This window comes from Lynx canadensis, chromosome A2, assembly GCF_007474595.2.
Source record: "Lynx canadensis isolate LIC74 chromosome A2, mLynCan4.pri.v2, whole genome shotgun sequence".
NCBI classification, from domain to species: Eukaryota; Metazoa; Chordata; class Mammalia; order Carnivora; family Felidae; genus Lynx; species Lynx canadensis.
In genome coordinates this window covers 61,462,118-61,468,117 of record NC_044304.2, presented here as the reverse complement: position 1 = coordinate 61,468,117, position 6,000 = coordinate 61,462,118, and positions in this window count along the sequence as shown.

The window sequence follows — 6,000 nt, the reverse complement described above, 5'->3', positions numbered from 1 at the left end:
GTCCCAGCCAGTGTCCAGGAGCAGCTGCCCCAGGGATGGCTCCGCTGGGTGGGCGCTCTCGGGACCTCTCGCCCCTGATGCCCTGGAAACCATGCCTCCTGCTTCCACTGCCCGGAAGCTCCTCCCTCCTCCCAGCTTGCTGGGCTTTCCACACATTGCTGCCGAGTTTTGTTTTCCACATCCGCATGAGTTCTCTCCTTCATTCTGAGAATGTGGTGATCTCTGCTCATTTTTTTTTATTGTTTATTTTTGAGAGAGACAGAGCGTGAGCATGGGAGGGGCAGAGAGAGAGGGAGACACAGAATCCGAAGCAGGCTCCAGGCTCTGAGCTCTCAGCACAGAGCCTGATGCAGGGCTCGAACCCACAAACCGTGAGATCATGACCTGAGTTGAAGTCAAACATTTAACCAACTGAGCCCCCCAAGCACCCCTGCTCGTTTTTTAATGTAAAACCAACCTTGCATTCCTGCAATCAAACCCACCTGGTTAGGATGTGTTATCCTTGCTCTACAGCTGGATTCGATTTGCCAAGCGTTGCTAACAACTTCTGCATCTATGTTTATGAGGGATAATGGTGTATAATTTTCTTTTACTTCCCTTGTTCTGTATCAGAGCTCTGCTGTCCAGTGAGAGGAGTCGGGTAGCAGTCCTTACTCTCCATTTTACTAGTTTAAGACTACTGTTAGTAGTAGTCCTACCTCATGCATTTGACAGGATTTACCAATGAAGCCATCAGGTTCTAGAGTTTTTCTTTCTAGGAAGGTTTTTTATTAAGAATTTAATTTCAGGGGCGCCTGGGTGGCGCAGTTGGTTGAGCGTCCAACTTCAGCCAGGTCGCGATCTCGCGGTCCGTGAGTTCGAGCCCCGTGTCAGGCTCTGGGCTGATGGCTCGGAGCCTGGAGCCTGTTTCCGATTCTGTGTCTCCCCTTCTCTCTGCCCCTCCCCGTTCATGCTCTGTCTCTCTCTGTCCCAAAATAAATAAAAAACGTTGAAAAAAAAATTTAAAAAAAGAATTTAATTTCAGAAGGGCGCCTGGGTGGCTCAGTCAGCAGAGTATCTGACTTGATTTCGGCTCAGCTCATTATGTCAACAATTCATGAGTTCGAGCTCCGACTCGGGTTCCGTGCTGACTGCTTGGGATTCTCTCTCTCTCCCTCTCTCTTCCTCTCTCTCTGCCCCTCCCCTGTTCATGCTCGCTCGCTCTCTCTCTCTCTCAAAATAAATAAATGCTTAAACATCAAGTAAAAAAATAATTCAGTTTCGGGGTGCCTGGCTGGCCTCACCAGAGAAGAATGTGACTCTCAATCTCAGGGACATGAGTTCAAACCCCACGTTGGGTGTAGAGATTACTTACATAAACAAACTTAAAAAAATATATTCAATTTCTTGAGCAGCTACAGACCTATTCAGATCTACTGTTACTTCTTGTGCCTAGTGTTTCAAAGAATTTGTTCTTGGATCTAAGTTGTCAAACTTACTGGCATAAATTTGCTCCTAATATTTCCTTATTACCCTTCTAACATCTATAGGATTTACTGTGATGGCCCCTCTCTCCTTGACACCAATAATTTGTAGATTCCTTCTTTCCTTCTCCATCAGCCTCGCTAGGATTTTGCAAATTTTACTGATTTCTTCTGATGGCCAGGTCTTGGTTCTCCGGATTCATCTACCAGCCATGTGCTTTCTGTTACCCTGATTCCCATTCTTGTCTTTAGTATTTCCTTCCTTCACCTTATTTTTGGGTTTAATTTGCCTTTTTCCCTAGCATCTTCAGATGGAACATATCGATAATTTTTTTAACATTTATTTATTATTGAAAGAGCATGAGCAGGGGAGGTGCAGAGAGAGAGAGGGAGACACAGAATCTGAAGCAGGCTCCAGGCTCCAGGCTCTGAGCTGTCAGCACAGAGCCCGACACAGGGCTCAAACTCATGGACCATGAGATCATGACCTGAGGCAAAGTCAGACGTTCAACCGACTGAGCCACCCAGGCACCCCAGAACATATCAATAATTTCAAATTGTGCTTCCTTTCTGACGTAAGCACTCAAGGCTACGAATGCTCACTCAATGCCGTTCTGGGGTGCCGCACAAACTCCGATGTGTTTTTGTTAGGATGAGACATTTCCTAAGAATACCCAGGGATTTTTTTTCTCTGACCCATGGATTCTTTAAAAGAGTTTTGTTTAATGTCCAAATATCTTGGGGGGGTTTCTAGATCTCTTACTGGTTTCTGGTATAATTTCATCAGAGGAGAGGAGTGCACTAAGTATGATTGTAAACTTTTGAATTTTATTGAGCTTGTTTTTACGTTCAGGTAGGGAGTCCATGTTCTGGAAGGTGCCACATGCCCTTCTGAGTGTCTGTTTCCACGTTCGCAGCTCTGAGGATACCAATGAGGTGACTATGACAGATGCTACTGTTCAAATCTTCTATAGTTTTGCTGATCTGTTGGCCTGAGTGGTTTGGCCATAAAAGAAAGAAGGGTGTCAAATATCTCCAGACACAGGATTCAACTCTCTCCTCCCCAAATGATCCAAAGTAGCCATGACATTTCTGTGCAAAACCCTCAGTGTTACTTGGGAAAAAGCAGGTCAAAACTGCAAAATGCTAACGATATCGGAATTAAAATAGAAATGAGTAATTAATTAAAAATAAGTCAACAGGACTGCAAAACGCCTGTAAGAAGAGGAGACGTGATACGCCGCCAGCGACACAGAGGCTGCGGGCCAGACCCACGGCCGCGGGAAGACCGGACTCAGCGGCCAGAAAACCCTCGGATTCTGAAGGTGGTCCAGGGCCAGCATCGCACGGGGAAAGCAGGATTTGAAGGAAGCCCCCTCCCAAAGGCCTCATGGGAAGGAGAAGGTCCACTGGACTTTGAGCAAGGAGAGGAGTGGTGTGTGCAGGTGACCCACAGGGGGTCCACACCCCCTTCCCCCAAAGCAAACTCCCACCAAAGGACCGTAGTCCCCAGACGCGCAGGAAAGGCCAGGTCTAACTGCAAACTTCGTGCGGAATAAACAAGGAGATGAAACGCACAGAGAAGGCGGCCGGGCGGCAGGAAATGAACGCACACAAATGGAGGGAAGAGAGTCCGCCCGACCTCGGAGGAGGCGGGAAGAAGACGGAAGCCAACGGCATGTCTACACTCGAAACGGAATTACATACTACCACCCAACAAGCATCTGAAGACATGAAAACCCAGCCCAAATCTCAGAGCACCTGGGTGGCTCAGTCGGTTGAGCATCCGACTTCAGCTCAGGTCATGATCTGGCAGTTCGTGAGTTCGAGCCCCACGTCAGGCTCTGTGCTGACAGCTAGCCTGGAGCCTGCTTCGGATTGTGTGTCTTCCTCTGTCTCTGCCCCTCCCCCACTCATGCTCTGTCTCTCTCTCTCTCAAAAATAAACATGTTTTTAACAAAAGAAATTAAAAAGGCAAAGAATTAGATTAAGCCTTTCAACCATGGCCAGACTAAACGAGACAACCACAGAGTCGAATTTCTCCAAAACCGAGGGGGCGGGAGCACAGGTGAGAATTTATGTCCAGCCAAGCGGTCCCTTGAGTATCAAGGCCACAGGAAAACACGTCTCCACACACAAGAATGAAGGGAATCCTTCACCCATGGGCCCTTCCGGAGAAATCCCAGTTCTTTTTCTCCTGAGTTGAAAGCAAATACTTCAAATCCTTGACACACGAAGGGAGGAGCCTCCCAGCTGTCACGTCACGCCCCTTCCCAGATGCACATGAGACCCCGGGGCTCCCGCACGTGGGACAGACAAGAGGTTGGAAGCGAAGTGGGAGGACAGAGTTTGTAAAAGAGAAGGACGGAAACCCTTTATCCCTTCACCAACCCTCCCGGGTAGATCAGCTTCAGGAAAGACCAAGGGTCTGGAAATTGGCTGGTCAGTCTCCACGTGCGCACATCCTCAGGAAGGTCCTTGTGAATTTCCAAGTCACACATGCCCAGACCCAGGCGACAGTAAACGAGGTCCTCAGAGGTCTCTAAAGAGAGGCTGACGCCTCCCCACCAGAGCCCTGATCCACCCAGAAGACACTAAAACCCTGCAGGCCGGCGGCTGTGACCGTGTGGGTTTTGGGATGCAGACGCACAGACCTCCTCTCTAGCAACTCTTTGTAAACCCTGTCTCTGGGCCACAAGTGGGCGGATCTGGAGCCACGGTGGATGCCCGGCTGCTGGTGGCTCAGGCACCATCCCTCGAGGCCGGCCAGCTGGGGTGGGAGTGTGCCCTCCATGAGAGCTCCGGGCCCCCTGGTGCAGAGTCTCCTGCAGGCAGATTGGCGCCCGAGAGCCGACCCAGTGTGCCTGTAAGACGAGGGCAGAGGACCTATCATAAATAAAACAGCATCAGGCACAGAGTGGGGCAATGACCAGCCAGGGTGCCGGGGACGGCCCCAAGTCCACTGCTCCCCTGTTCCCAGCATCCCCTGAGACTCGTGTAACGTCTAGGACCAGGTTAGAGTGAGCGGACGAGCCTATGCTCCAAGGAGCCTCCACAACTCCAGGATGCCCCTCGGTGAGATGGTCACCACCCGGCGACCGGGAGGGCCAGTCGCTGCCTCCCTCTGTGAGGAGGCTTTGGTGACTCTCTTGTGCCCAAGTCAGTAGAGGGATGGTCCAGGGCATTGAGGTCAGATAAACCAGGGTTTAATCTTGTCTCCACCATTAGCCAGCCATGTGGCCTCGGGAACGTTACCTCACCACACCGGGGCCTCAGTTTCCTCATCTGTAAAGTTGCAGTAAAAGCGGAGTGGACCCCGAGGGTCACGAGGGGATCACAGGATGCCGGGCACTCGGGCACCATTCCCAGAACGCAGGAAGGACGTGCTATTATTATGTTCCAGGAAGCCCGGGTCCCACGTTTCTCCTCTGGTGGCTTTGTTATTGGAAACATTTTCATTTCCGGCTAGAGAAGCCGCCAAGATCCCTGCCCCCTCCGCCCCCTCCCCACATCCCTGTCCCTCCTTCCCTAACCTCTCCCAGCCCCCAGGTCACCCCGCTTTCTCCCTGCCGGGAGCCCCCTCACAGGACCTGAAAGCGGCCCCCCAGCCCCCAATCCTGGTGTCTCCCAGGCATGTTGTGTGAGCATCACTCACGGCCCGAAAACAGGCCAGGAGGAGACAAAAGGGAGGACTCAGGAGTCCAGAATCCCCCAGACGCGTTCACTTTGTGCCTGAGCTGTCCTGGAGTCGTCCTACTCGTGAGCGACAGTGGCCCATTGGACCCGGGTCCTTGTTCTGCCGCAGAGGCCAGCGCTCAGGGAGAACACGCCTCTGCCCACCCTGTCTGCAGTCATGCCCGCTGCTTTGTTCACGGACTCTTTCTTTCAAATGGTATTGAAGCTTCTGCGTCAATTATCACCTGTGTGGCTCGGTACGTGTCCCATGAAGTCACGGGCCACGGAGGGGCAGGGGCCAGCCAGTGACGGGGCCTCCAGACCACTGGACGGGACCCCGCTGCTCTTGAAGAGACCAGCTACGGGTCTTTCCCAGGGCACTTGTCCCGTCGTAGGGCCGAAGGAGGAAAACCAGAGAGGTGGTGGCTTGTCCCCAGGGACCCTGCAAGGCAGAGGTGAGGCGGGCCTGCCCTGCCCCCCACCCAGCCCCTGACTGAGACTTCAGGGGCCGCGAAAAAAATACCACAAACCAGGCAGCTCTAGAAACGTGAGTTTACTCCTCACCGTCCCAGGGGCTGAAGCCCGAGATGCAGGCCTCCCTGAGGGGCCTCTGCTGGGCGAGTGGACGGTACGCTCTCCCCGTGTCCTCCGTGGTCTGCGATCTGTGCTCACTTCTGGGGGAGGGACGGGAAGCCGTAGGGAGCAGCGCCCAGGTCCCAAGGAACTGGAAACCCGATTTCTTGACCTGGTGGCCGTGGCTCTGTGTGTTATTCTTCCTCTTCAGTGTGGGCCCGCACTGATGTGCTATGTGTCTTCACGTCACACCATAAGTTCTAAGGGCCTTTTTCGGATGTTCTGTGCC